This window comes from Schistocerca nitens, chromosome 9 (genome assembly GCF_023898315.1).
Source record: "Schistocerca nitens isolate TAMUIC-IGC-003100 chromosome 9, iqSchNite1.1, whole genome shotgun sequence".
Classification (NCBI taxonomy): Eukaryota; Metazoa; Arthropoda; class Insecta; order Orthoptera; family Acrididae; genus Schistocerca; species Schistocerca nitens.
Window position 1 is genome coordinate 117,628,742 of NC_064622.1, and position 13,022 is coordinate 117,641,763.

Below are 13,022 nucleotides of genomic sequence, written 5' to 3' on the forward strand. Positions count from 1 at the left end.
TCAGTTCCGAGACCATGGCTGCGGCTACCCTTGACGCTGTATCACAGACAGGAGCACCTGCGATGGTGTACTCAATGACGAACCTGGGTGCACGAATGGCAAAACGCCATTTTTTCGGATGAATCCAGGTTCTGTTTACAGCATCGTGATGGTCGCATCCGTGTTTGGCGACATCGCAGTGAACGCACATTGGAAGCGTGTATTCGTCATCGCCATACTGGCGTATCACCCGGCGTGGTTACACGTCTCGGTCACCTCTTGTTCACATTGACGGCACTTTGAACAGTGGACGTTACATTTCAGGTGTGTTACGACCCGCGGCTCTACCTTTCATTCGATCCCTGCGAAACCCTACATTTCAGCAGGATAATGCACGACCGCATGTTTCAGGTCCTGTACGGGCCTTTCTGGATACAGAAAATGTTCGACTGCTGCCCTGTCCAGCACGTTGGCCAGATCTCTCACCAATTGAAAACGTCTGGTCAATGGTGGCCGAGCAACTGGCTCGTCACAATACGCCAGTCAATACCCTTTATGAACAGTGGTATCGTGTTGATGCTGCATGGGCAGCTGTACCTGTACACGCCATCCAAACTCTGTTCGACTCAATGCCCAGGCGTATGAAGGTCGTTATTACGGCCAGAGGTGGTTGTTCTGGGTACTGATTTCTCAGGATCTGTGCACCCAAATTGCGTGAAAATGTAATCACATGTCAGTTCTAGTATAATATATTTGTCCAATGAATACCCGTTTATCAGCCGGCCGCGATGGTCTCGCGGTTCTAGGCGCGCAGTCCGGAACCGTGGGACTGCTACGGTCGCAGGTTCGAATCCTGCCTCGGGCATGGATGTGTGTGATGTCCTTAGGTTAGTTAGGTTTAAGTAGTTCTAAGTTCTAGGGGACTGATAACCACAGCAGTTGAGTCCCATAGTGCTCAGAGCCATTTTGAACCCGTTTATCATCTGCATTTCTTCTTGGTGTAGCAATTTTAATGGCCAGTAGTGTACATTTTAACGTCTACGGTTGTGAGTGTAGTGATTTATATATTTAGTATTAGCATTTACTATCTTTGATGATTGGAAATTCTTTGCGGGTTCCGTGCCCCAAACTGTAAAAACGGAAACCTTACAGGGTCGCCTTGCTGTGCGTCCGTGCGTCTGTCTGTCGGTCTGTCTGTCTGTCTGTCCGACTGTTAAGAATACTTTTTCTCAGGAACCGTTAGACGTATCAAGTTCAGAATTATGTCACATATTAAAGTCTATGTGCCCTTGGAGGCGTAAAAACTGTAAGCTTCTAAATCACTTCAATTAAAGAATACGATCAATTACGTCGCACAATGTGACACTCGAAAACTCGCTCATCACAACCTATAAGGCTCTTCCCGTTGACCTAGAGCCATGGAATTTGGTAAGAAGGAAGGTTTCACAGTACAGGTAAAGGAAAAAAATCCGAAAATTGTTAATTTATCACAGAAAAAACTATTTTTGTCCTTTTTTATCAGTCTGTCTGTCTGTCCGTCTTTTAAGACCTATTTTTCTCTGGGACTAGTTGGCGTTACAAGTTCACATTTGTCACATACTAAAGTTCATGGTCCCTTGGCGGTGTAACAAATGTAAGCATCTACGCCAGTGGAGTACATCCGGTCATTTATGTCGCATAACTGATACTCCCCCCTCCCTATGAACCATGGATCTTGCCGTTGATGCGGGGCGATACAGAGCACCGTACCGTAAGTGCAACCACAACGGAGAGGTATCTGTTGAGAGGTCAGACAAACGTGTGGTTCCTGAAGAGGGGCAGCAGCCTTTTCGGCAGTTGCAGGAGCAGCAGTCTGAATGACTGACTGAAATAGCCTTGTAATATAAACCAAAACGGCCTTGCTGTGCTGGTACTGCGAACGGCTGAAAGCAAGGTGAAACTACAGCCGTATTATTTCCCGAGGGCACGTAGCTTTACTGTCTGGTTAAATGATGATGGCGTCCTCTTGTGTAAAATATTCCAGAGATAAAATAGTCCCGCATTCGGATCTCTGGGAGGGGACTATTCAGGGGAAACAAAACTGGCGTTCTACGAATCGGAGCGTGGAATGTCAGAATCCTTAATAGGGCAGGTAGGGTAGAAAATTTAAAAAGGGAAATGGATAGGTTAGAGTTAGATATAGTGGGAATTAGTGAAGTTCTGTGACAGGAGGAACAAAACTTCCGGTGAGGTGAATACGGGGTAGTAAGTACAAAACCAGATAAGGGTAATGCCGGAGAAAGTTTAATAATGAATAAAAAAATAGGTTTCGCGGATGAGCTACTTCGAACATTACTGCAGCCAAGACAGACACGAAACCCATGCCTAGTACGAGTTTATATGCCAACTAGCTTCGCAGATGATGAAGATATTGAAGAAATGTATGATGAAATAAAATAAATCATTCAGATAGTGAGGGGAGACGAAAATTTAATAGTTATGGGTGACTGGAATTCGATAGTAGGAAAAGGAAGAGAAGGAAACGTTGTAGGTGAATATGGATTGGGGGTAAGAAATGAAAGAGGAAGCCGCCTGGTAGAATTTTGCACAGAGCATAACTTAATCATAGCTAACACTCGGCTGAAGAATCATGAAACAAGGTTGCATACGTGTAAGAGGCCTGGAGACACTGGACGGTTTCAGATAGGTTATATAATGATAAGACAGAGAGGTGGCAACCAGGTTTTAAATTGTAAGAGTTTTCTAGGGGCAGATGTGGACTCTGACTACAGTTTATTGGTTATGAGCTGTAGATTAAAACTGAAGTATCTGCAAAAGGGAGGAATTTAAGGAGATAGAACCTGGATAAACTGAAAGTATCAGAGGTTGTAGAGAGTTTCAGAGAGCATTAGAGAACGGTTGACAAGAACAGGGGAAAGGAATACAGTAGAAGAGGAATGGGTAGCTTTGAGAGATGAAATAGTGCAGGCAGCGGAGGATAAAGTGCGTAAAAAGACGAGAGTTAGAAGAAACCGAGAAAGTGGATACAAACGTCTCAAAAATGAGATCGACAGGAAGTGCAAAATATTTAATGGCAAGGAAAGCGTTTCTGAAGAAGAGAAATTTGTTAACACAGATTTATGTGTCAGTAATTCTTTTCTGAAAGTATTTGTATGGAGTGTCCCTATGTATGGACGTGGAAAACGGACGATAAACAGTGTAGACAAGAGAACAGAGGCTTTCGAAATGTGGTGCTGCAGAAGAATGCTGAAGATTAGTTGGGTAGATCATGTAACTAATGGGGAGGTACTGAATACAACTGGGAATAAGAGGAATTTGTGGCAGAACTTGACTAGAAGAAGGGATCGGTTGGTAGGACTCGTTCTGAGGCATCAGGGGATCATCAGTACTGGAGGGAAGCGTGGAGGGTAAAAATCGTAGAGGGAGACCAAGAGATGAATACACTAAGCAGATTCAGAAGGATGTGGTTGCACTAGTTATTCGGAGATGAATAGGCTTGCACAGGATATAGTATGATGGACAGCTGCATCAAACCAGTCTCTGGACTGAAGACCACAACACCAACAACAATTGATACTTGCAAACTCAATCATTAGAACCTATAGGATTCTTCCCGTTGACTTGTAATCAACAAATTTGGCAACAAGCAAGGTTTAACAGCACAAGTAAAGTAAAAAAACTGAAACTAGTTAAATTGTAATTATATCACTTAAAATATGTTTGACACCTGAGCATAATTACATTTACCATCCGTCAAAAGCATAACAGACGAATATTACTGCATGCAAACATAAAATGTGAGTAGTACCATGTTTTTCTAAGTAAGTAAAGATGTTTTATTAAATCTTCCCTCTCTGTATACATGAACTGAAGCCTCCTGTTCGTTCCTTTTTCTGTGTCGGGGCTAGTCTAAGGAACTAGTTGAGAGATTTTAATACGGTCTTGGAATTCCCGGGAATAACATCTTGTCAGCATCGATATCGATAACAGGCAAAAATCGTTTAGATTTTCGATCCGCATAATGAATGAACTATATGTACATAGTTTATACGGAATCCTGAGTGCTCGAGTCATACTCTCACTTGACCAAACTTTTTATGTGAACGAGTGTGCACAATAGCGTATTTCCATTAACACTAGACAACGGGCTAATAACGCGAAATCTAAGTAGCAAAACTATAATGTAGTGAAACTATGTAACAATGTCAAAAATGATTTCTTTTTTTAATGACAATTTTTCCACGAGTATCCACAGTGAAGTCAACAGATAAATATTGTTTTTGACTTTGATGAAGAACTGACATTCCTATTTTTTTATGAAGTTTAAAGATGCTGAACTGTCTTGGGATACTGAGTAATGTCAGGAATAATGCTCTTGCGACATCCTTAAATTTGTGGTATATGCTTTTAATGCCTCACAGGACTCTGGCGTATTTCTCTAAATAACAGTCTGCCATTGTACTAAATCTTTATATTTAGCAAGGTCGAAGGCGACGGGAAATATTGTATCTTTAACAATCACTATACAACTTTTGGTTTTCTTGTCAGTTAAGCTGTTCACAAGAAATTGTGCCATTTTCCTTGTCTGGTAGCTCTTTGACGCTATTTTGCACTCAAGACTAATGAGAACCTTCATAGAACAGAGCGTAAATAGTAAATAGTCTCGTATCTTATTTTTATCGCCTCCCTGTACAATCGCTACCGAACTTCAGAAAGGATCGAACAAAACCTGCTCCTCCTACCCGTAATACTGCTGAATACAGCAGTTTATCTTTTCTTCTTGTGCAAACAAGACCGGCAATGGCTTGGGAAGACTACACTCAGTTTTACACGGTAGAGTTATTTTCGTAGACCCTGGATAAAACTGCTGTTCGAAACTTTATACTTTCATGATAATAAAAGTGACTGAGTAGAGCACGGGAGCGAACGTTGTTGTCGGTTCATGTTTGCCTGGGCAAACGACATAGCCGCGGCACCAACAGAAGCTGTGTTTTCCGTTCGGGAATCATTAATTCGCTGCCCGTTAGCGTACGGTATGGGGTTTGCTTAGCAGGTTGGTAATTGTATTATCACTTTTCTGCGCATTTCCGCGACTAGTTTAGACGATTCTGTCGCGTAAAATAAACACGCCGCATAAGGAAACCATGCAGACAACGAAAAGTAATCAGCTGTTAGGTTCCTGACCGCAAAGGTCGTGACGCGACCGACTGTGACAAGTAGCAGCTGAGGTAGCAGAGTGATATGACAACCGTGGAAATGAGACAAGGTGTGACTAAGCTCGGTCCCTGGTTGGTCGTTGCGATGGTAGCTGCCCTGTAAAGAACCAGCTGTCAATCACTTCGCTATTCGAAGCTGAAAATAGATGCTCTCATCTGTGCTTCATGTGTGGATTCAAGTGCAATTGTCAGAAGGAGGAAACGCAATTTTGTGCTGTAGAAAAGAACAGAAAAGTGGGAAACTTCAAGATCTGAAGAGATATAAACTCTAGGAGTTGATGTCATCTCGAATTCTATGGAGTGCAAGAGAGTGAAATATGCAGTCATGCAGCTAATAAATTCTGCAACTCAACATGTATTGCCTCGTAACAACGTGTTAAACTGGGGAGAAACGACTGTCTTGGTTCGGGCGTGACCTATTAACTCACTTCAGTCGAGCGATTTTCGGGTGATGTGACAGCACATTCATCTAGTTGAATGTTGGCCATGAGATACCCTTGGGCAAACAACACAATGATTTAGCTTTCATAACACATCATGTCTGTCAACATTTAAAAACTGAAGGCATAGAAATAATCCAGTAAACAAATAATCCAATGTAAAGCTTGCAATCAAAGTATTATAGACGGCATCAAAACTGTATAAGCGATTATCTTTAAGTTTGTTTCTCCTATTTAAAAATATTGATAATGGTATTTCGCTGCTTATTTTTGTTAATATTCACTAAACTTTCTCGTTCTTGATGAACTTTTATTTCTTACTATTAATTTTCAATATAATCCTAACTTTATTGGTATACGTAGGTACCGTGAAAATTTCCTAGCTTTATTTTCTGAGTCATTCCATATGTTCGATGTAATCATTGGACGATGTAATTTCAGATCTTGAACACAAAAGTATTGGCAGTTGTATATGGTTAATAATACGAGAACTTGTATTTTGTGTCTCCTTATGAAAATATTCTTATCTTGTAGGTATCAAAATAATTTACCGTCAAAAATACACTATTAATCCAGTATGTCATAACCATCCAATTATTACAACGTTGGTATTCTTTTGGAACGCAGTATAGCATCTGATGATGATGATGATGATGATGATGTTTGGTTTGTGGGGCGCTCAACTGTGCGGTCATCAGCGCCCGTGCGAAGTGCCAATTTTTTCATAGTCCAATTTTGTTTTCATAGTCGAATCTAGCCACTGTCACGAATGATGATGATGAAATGATGAGGACGACACAAACACCCAGTCCCCGGGCACAGAAAATCCCCAACCCGGTCGGGAATCGAACCCGGGACCCCGGATCCAGAGCTAGCAACGCTAGCCGCTAGGCCACCCGCTGCGGACAAATACAGCAGCGATTCTACGTGAGATGGATTCAACAAGCGATTGGCAGGTTTCCAGAGGTACGTGGTACCAGACGTGTGCACACAGGTCACGCAATTCCCGTAAATTACGGGCCGGTGGTTTGTGGATACAGAGCTGTTGCCCGATACTGCGCCAGTTGTGTTCCATCGGGGTCATATCAGGTGGTCTTGGCGGTTGTGATGTCAACGTTAAGTTCACTATCATGCTGCTCAAAGCACAGTAATAGGCTCCTGACTTAGCGACACGGACAGCGCCATCGCGTGAGACTTCTAGCATGAAATGATGCAGGTCTCAGTACGATGTTAAACTAGTCGACAAAAGTCCTGATGCCTTCTATTACTGTCGCAGGTCCCATGGACACACGGTTGAACGTCCCCCTTAGCACAATACTGCCCTCGCCGTCTGCTCCCGTGGTGCGGTGGATGGCCCAAGCAGCCGTTCTCCTGGATGATGGCATGACCGGACAAGACCAGCCATCAGGTTTATCAAGAACCTTCATTCATTTGAGCAGAGGAGACGCTTCCATTGATCCAAGGTGCAATCTCGTGTCCACTGCAAATTTAATAGACGATGTCGTTGAGCCAATACGGGAATCTGCTATGCAGGCACCTGTTCAACAATGTGCACTGAACTATGCGCTCCAAAACACTCAGAAACCCCACACATCCAGTTTTTGACAACATTTAGCTATCTCCGATTGTGTACATTTAAACATATAGGCCGATCATGATATCTTCTGGCAATTTCTGTATTGTTATGCAGCCATTGTATCGGCTACATTGATATGGGCCTTCTCAAAATTTAATGTTGTTAGCGCTGTTTTAAACAGAGAAAATAAGCTACATATGCCTATAAATGACTAGAAAGTGCATGACATAAGGTGATCTCTACCATTCCTGCCAAAAGAAGAAATCATCCAGAATCTGTACACTGACATACGCAGTTTGCCAATATGTGTCAAAGAATGAGCCATGTGTCGAGTATAATTCCAAAGACAACGGAAAATAGGAGTAATTTGGTTGATTTTTGTCCATATTAGCAATAACGTAGGAGTTACGTAATGATTTAAGCTTCTTTAGTACAAAATATAGAGAAAGTCCACATGTTTACTAAGAAAATTTTAACTTAACGTCAAAAAAAACATATCAGGATTGTCTACAGCGTATTGGCAGCCTTCTCCCTACATTCATTTTAACGAAAAAGTAGAAGAAAAATGCAGCATGATTTTAAGAACTGCGATGTTTTTTGTATTTGTTGAAAAGTGTAGTTTTTTGGACATGTGGGATTCCTCAATATTCCCATTCACTTGTGCGCCAGTACCTGCATTGCTTTCTGTCGTCGTATCTGCCACAGGTCTCCGCCTATCCTACTTTTCAGGGCGGGTAGGCCTTCCGCCTCCACGTTCTGCGATAAGGCGTGGACGCGCAACAGCCTCGCACGGTTTCCTGTCCTTTGTGCACTTTCCATAGATGCTACGAGACCGGTTAAAAGTGCTGCTGTATCTCGCAACACGAAGTTTACTCGATTGAAGCAGGCCTGAAGATAACGTAATGCATTGTCGAAACTGGTAGCCTAAAAATAAAAATAAAACCTAAATAACGGCGATTAGTATTGTTTTCTTGGACTGTTGTAGACGGTCAGCGACAGCGCAGCATTGGGAGTGAGAGATTTGGGAATGCCGCTGGTAATGGTATCGACGGCGGTGACCGTACGCTGCCCCCTGCTCTTGCCGATAGCCTTCCCGCCAGTCTTGCGTCGCGGTCACTGTTTTGATACGTACGCTCCGCCCCTGACTTCCCATCGACTTTCGCGCCTCTGCGTCAATATTTGCGCAGCCTTGCAGAGTTTCCTGCGTCTAGCGAGAGCACTTTCATTCCAATGAGCAGCAATTTCTGTCGTCCTCTGCCTTCTTCCTGCTAATATTTTCATGGCGTTTCTTTTTTGTGTTATTTTAAAAAATTTGTACAGTTATAAAGGAGAGTTGCCTATGTACCGTTTTTGAAATTTACGCCTAAGCAGTAAGTTACAAAATTATTTAAACGATGCCTTCCTCAGCTGCAGGAAGTTTTTTGGTATCTGATTTAAATAATGGAAATTCTGTGGAAAATAACCATACTACACTTAATGTTCTAAACATCTGCCAGTTGTACAGAATAGGAATCTGGTTGCCTTATTTGTACCAGTAGGTTCATTTTTAGAAACAATGTTGCTGGGCATAAAGAAAGGTACTAATCTAAGTTTAAGGAATGTTCCATATTTTGGTTCTTATATTACTTTCTATGTAAATTGAACGTAGAAGGCGGTGGAAAGGGGGTGGAGGGGGGTGGGAAGGGGAAACGAAACGAAAGCGAAAGGATTACGGATGTCAACTGCATCGGGACATTATGCGGAACCAGCAGCGACGAGTGAAAATCCAGGCGAATGCAGATTCCGCGTAATGATCTTATGCAACTGACACCAATAATCACTTAGCTGTCCTTTCCTTTCTTCACCCCCACCCGCCACCTTCAATTTACATATAAAGTAATATAAGAACTAAAATATTGAACATTTCCTTAATCACCCTTGAGTGTCCCCTCTCCTGGACCCCCCATCTCCGGACAATCCAAGCCAAGGCACGCTCCCGACTCTGTCTCCTCAAGCTCCTTTCTGGCCACGCATGGGGTCTGGACCCCTCCACCATCCTCCACACCTATAAATCCCTCATCCACCCTATCCTCTGCTACGCCCACCCTGCCTGAATCTCTGCCCCTCCTACCTTTTACAAATCCCTTCAAATCCTCGAACGCCATGCTCTCCGCCTCGCCTGTCACATCCATCTCCCCTCCCCCATGCGGATCCTCTACGACCTTATTCCGTTCCCCCGCCTCCTCCTTTTCCTTGAATGGATATGGATCTTCTACACCTCCCGTAAACTAGATCCCCCTCACCCACTCGTCTCTCCCATCCTCTCCCACCCCTGCCCACTGCCGCGCCTCCCACCTGCTCTCCATGTCTCCACTCTCCTTACCCTCTCCCAAGGTGGCTTCCGCCAGCTCCCCCTCCCTGATGAGGCCCTCCTCCCCTCCATATACCCCTCCTATCAACTTTGATGCTCCTCTCCCACTTCCAGTGTTACTTCCTAAGGGCACCCTCTCTCCCTTCTCTCCCTCCTCCCTTCTCTCCCTCCTCCCTTCCTCCCCCCTCCACCCCTGCGCTTCCCCTACCATCCATTCCTTCATCCTCCCCATCTCCTCTGCCACTGGCATCTCCGCTCTCCCCTCTCCCTCCCCCCCCCACCTTCTTCCCCTCTTGGCAGGCCCCTGGACTCGCACACCTTAAGTGAACATGCGCGCGCCGGAGATCACCGCCATCAGTTTTGTGTGTGTGCCGTCGTGTTTGTACCTCAGCATTTTCGCCGCCTACGCTCCATCGTTCACGTGTGGTCTCCATCATCAGTGTCCGTGTTCAGTGTTAACAGTTTCTTTGGTTTCCTGCACGTGGGAACAGCTTCGTGTTTCTTCGTTCCTGTGTCTGTTGTTTTTTGTCCCCCATTATGTTATGTTCATTCTGTGTCTCCATTGTTTTTCTCTTGTAATACCTGTGGCTGAAGAGCAGCGTACTGTGCCGCTGCCAACCCATATTATGTAAGGTGTGAAGTAACAATAAAGAAAAACAACATTTCCTTAAACTTAGATTAGCACCTTTCTTTAAGCTCAGGGACATAACTCATAGGGTGGTGCAATTTATAGACCCCCTGGCTCAAATAAAACCAGATTCCTAATTTGTAGAACTGTGGATGCACAAGTGCGTCCGACCTCCTGCGGGAAACTCAGAGTAGCGAGCATAGAGGAAACGAAATACTGTGGATACCTGGCAATAGAGGGTATGTGGCTCGGCCATGAGGCGCTCTGAGACAGTTCGCACAGTTGGCACTGTGGTTAACGCACCTGCTTAGTAAGCAGACGATCCCAGTTTCGATTGCCAGTTCGGTACACATTTTCAATCATCACTGCTGATTATGCACAATGTCCCGATACAGCTGACATCAGTATTTCCTTCGCTTTTCTTTCCTTTCTTCCCCTCTACATTCTATTTACATACACTCCTGGAAATGGAAAAAGAACACATTGACACCGGTGTGTCAGACCCACCATACTTACTCCGGACACTGCGAGAGGGCTGTACAAGCAATGATCACACGCACGGCACAGCGGACACACCAGGAACCGCGGTGTTGGCCGTCGAATGGCGCTAGCTGCGCAGCATTTGTGCACCGCCGCCGTCAGTGTCAGCCAGTTTGCCGTGACATACGGAGCTCCATCGCAGTCTTTAACACTGGTAGCATGCCGCGACAGCGTGGACGTGAACCGTATGTGCAGTTGACGGACTTTGAGCGAGGGCGTATAGTGGGCCTGCGGGAGGCCGGGTGGACGTACCGCCGAATTGCTCAACACGTGGGGCGTGAGGTCTCCACAGTACATCGATGTTGTCGCCAGTGGTCGGCGGAAGGTGCACGTGCACGTCGACCTGGGACCGGACCGCAGCGACGCACGGATGCACGCCAAGACCGTAGGATCCTACGCAGTGCCGTAGGGGACCGCACCGCCACTTCCCAACAAATTAGGGACACTGTTGCTCCTGGGGTATCGGCGAGGACCATTCGCAACCGTCTCCATGAAGCTGGGCTACGGTCCCGCACACCGTTAGGCCGTCTTCCGCTCACGCCCCAACATCGTGCAGCCCGCCTCCAGTGGTGTCGCGACAGGCGTGAATGGAGGGACGAATGGAGACGTGTCGTCTTCAGCGATGAGAGTCGCTTCTGCCTTGGTGCCAATGATGGTCGTATGCGTGTTTGGCGCCGTGCAGGTGAGCGCCACAATCAGGACTGCATACGACCGAGGCACACAGGGCCTACACCCGGCATCATGGTGTGGGGAGCGATCTCCTACACTGGCCGTACACCACTGGTGATCGTCGAGGGGACACTGAATAGTGCACGGTACATCCAAACCGTCATCGAACCCATCGTTCTACCATTCCTAGACCGGCAAGGGAACTTGCTGTTCCAACAGGACAATGCACGTCCGCATGTATCCCGTGCCACCCAACGTGCTGTAGAAGGTGTAAGTCAACTACCCTGGCCAGCAAGATCTCCGGATCTGTCCCCCATTGAGCATGTTTGGGACTGGATGAAGCGTCGTCTCACGCGGTCTGCACGTCCAGCACGAACGCTGGTCCAACTGAGGCGCCAGGTGGAAATGGCATGGCAAGCCGTTCCACAGGACTACATCCAGCATCTCTACGATCGTCTCCATGGGAGAATAGCAGCCTGCATTGCTGCGAAAGGTGGGATATACACTGTACTAGTGCCGACAATGTGCATGCTCTGTTTCCTGTGTCTATGTGCCTGTGGTTCTGTCAGTGTGATCATGTGATGTATCTGACCCCAGGAATGTGTCAATAAAGTTTCCCCTTCCTGGGACAATGAATTCACGGTGTTCTTATTTCAATTTCCAGGAGTGTATAATGTATCAAAACTGCGGATTCCGCTTTGTGTCTGTTATTTGTGACGACACCACGTATTCATATCATCTTATATTACTATTTGCAGGTGTAGCAACATAACTCTTTCCCTCCCGTCCCCATCCCTACACTTTTTTTTCTTTTTTTAGCATGGATTCCTTTTCATCTCACAGACGCTGTCGCTAAGACTTACTGATACGTGGAGGTTTCAACCTTTCACTCGGATTCGGCAATGCATCTTGCACGGATACCTTCAACGTACTTTATGTATCTCATGGCTTGGTTCAAATGGCTCTGAGCACTATGGGAGTTAACATCTGAGGTCATCAGTCCCCTAGAACTTAGAACTTCTTAAACCTAACTAACCTAAGGACATCACACACATCCATGCCCGAGGCAGGATTCGAACTTGTGACCGTAGCAGTCGCGCGGGTCCAGACTGAAGCGCCTAGAGCCGCTCGGCCACCGATGCCGGCTGTCATGGCTTCTTCTGCACTGCAATTACAGGGCAATCCGTTTCATTTCTGCATTCTACTTGCCAAAATCCAATATCATTTCTTGAAGTATAAGAATATGCTCTTCCAACTCCTTTTCAACTTGGAAAACACTTTACAGCGACCAGAAAAGTTTATATCCCAGTTTGTATTTTAATTTAGATTTTCAGAATGTCTCTTATTAATTGTTGGCTTAGGCACGTTTTATAAGCGTGCACAATCATTTAATCCATGATCCCCAATTAGATTACTGATACAGTTAAATGCAGTTCATGTGTGCCCCTCTTTCAGTAAAGCATTTATCTACCCATGCTGTAATACGAAGTAATTATTTTACGACCTCAGCGTAAAGAACACACTACAAAATAAGCCACGTCCTTGCTAAACCGCGCTTCCGCTACGGTCGCAGGTTCGAATCCTGCTTGTGTGTGTCGTCCTTAGGTTAGTTAGGTTTAAGTAG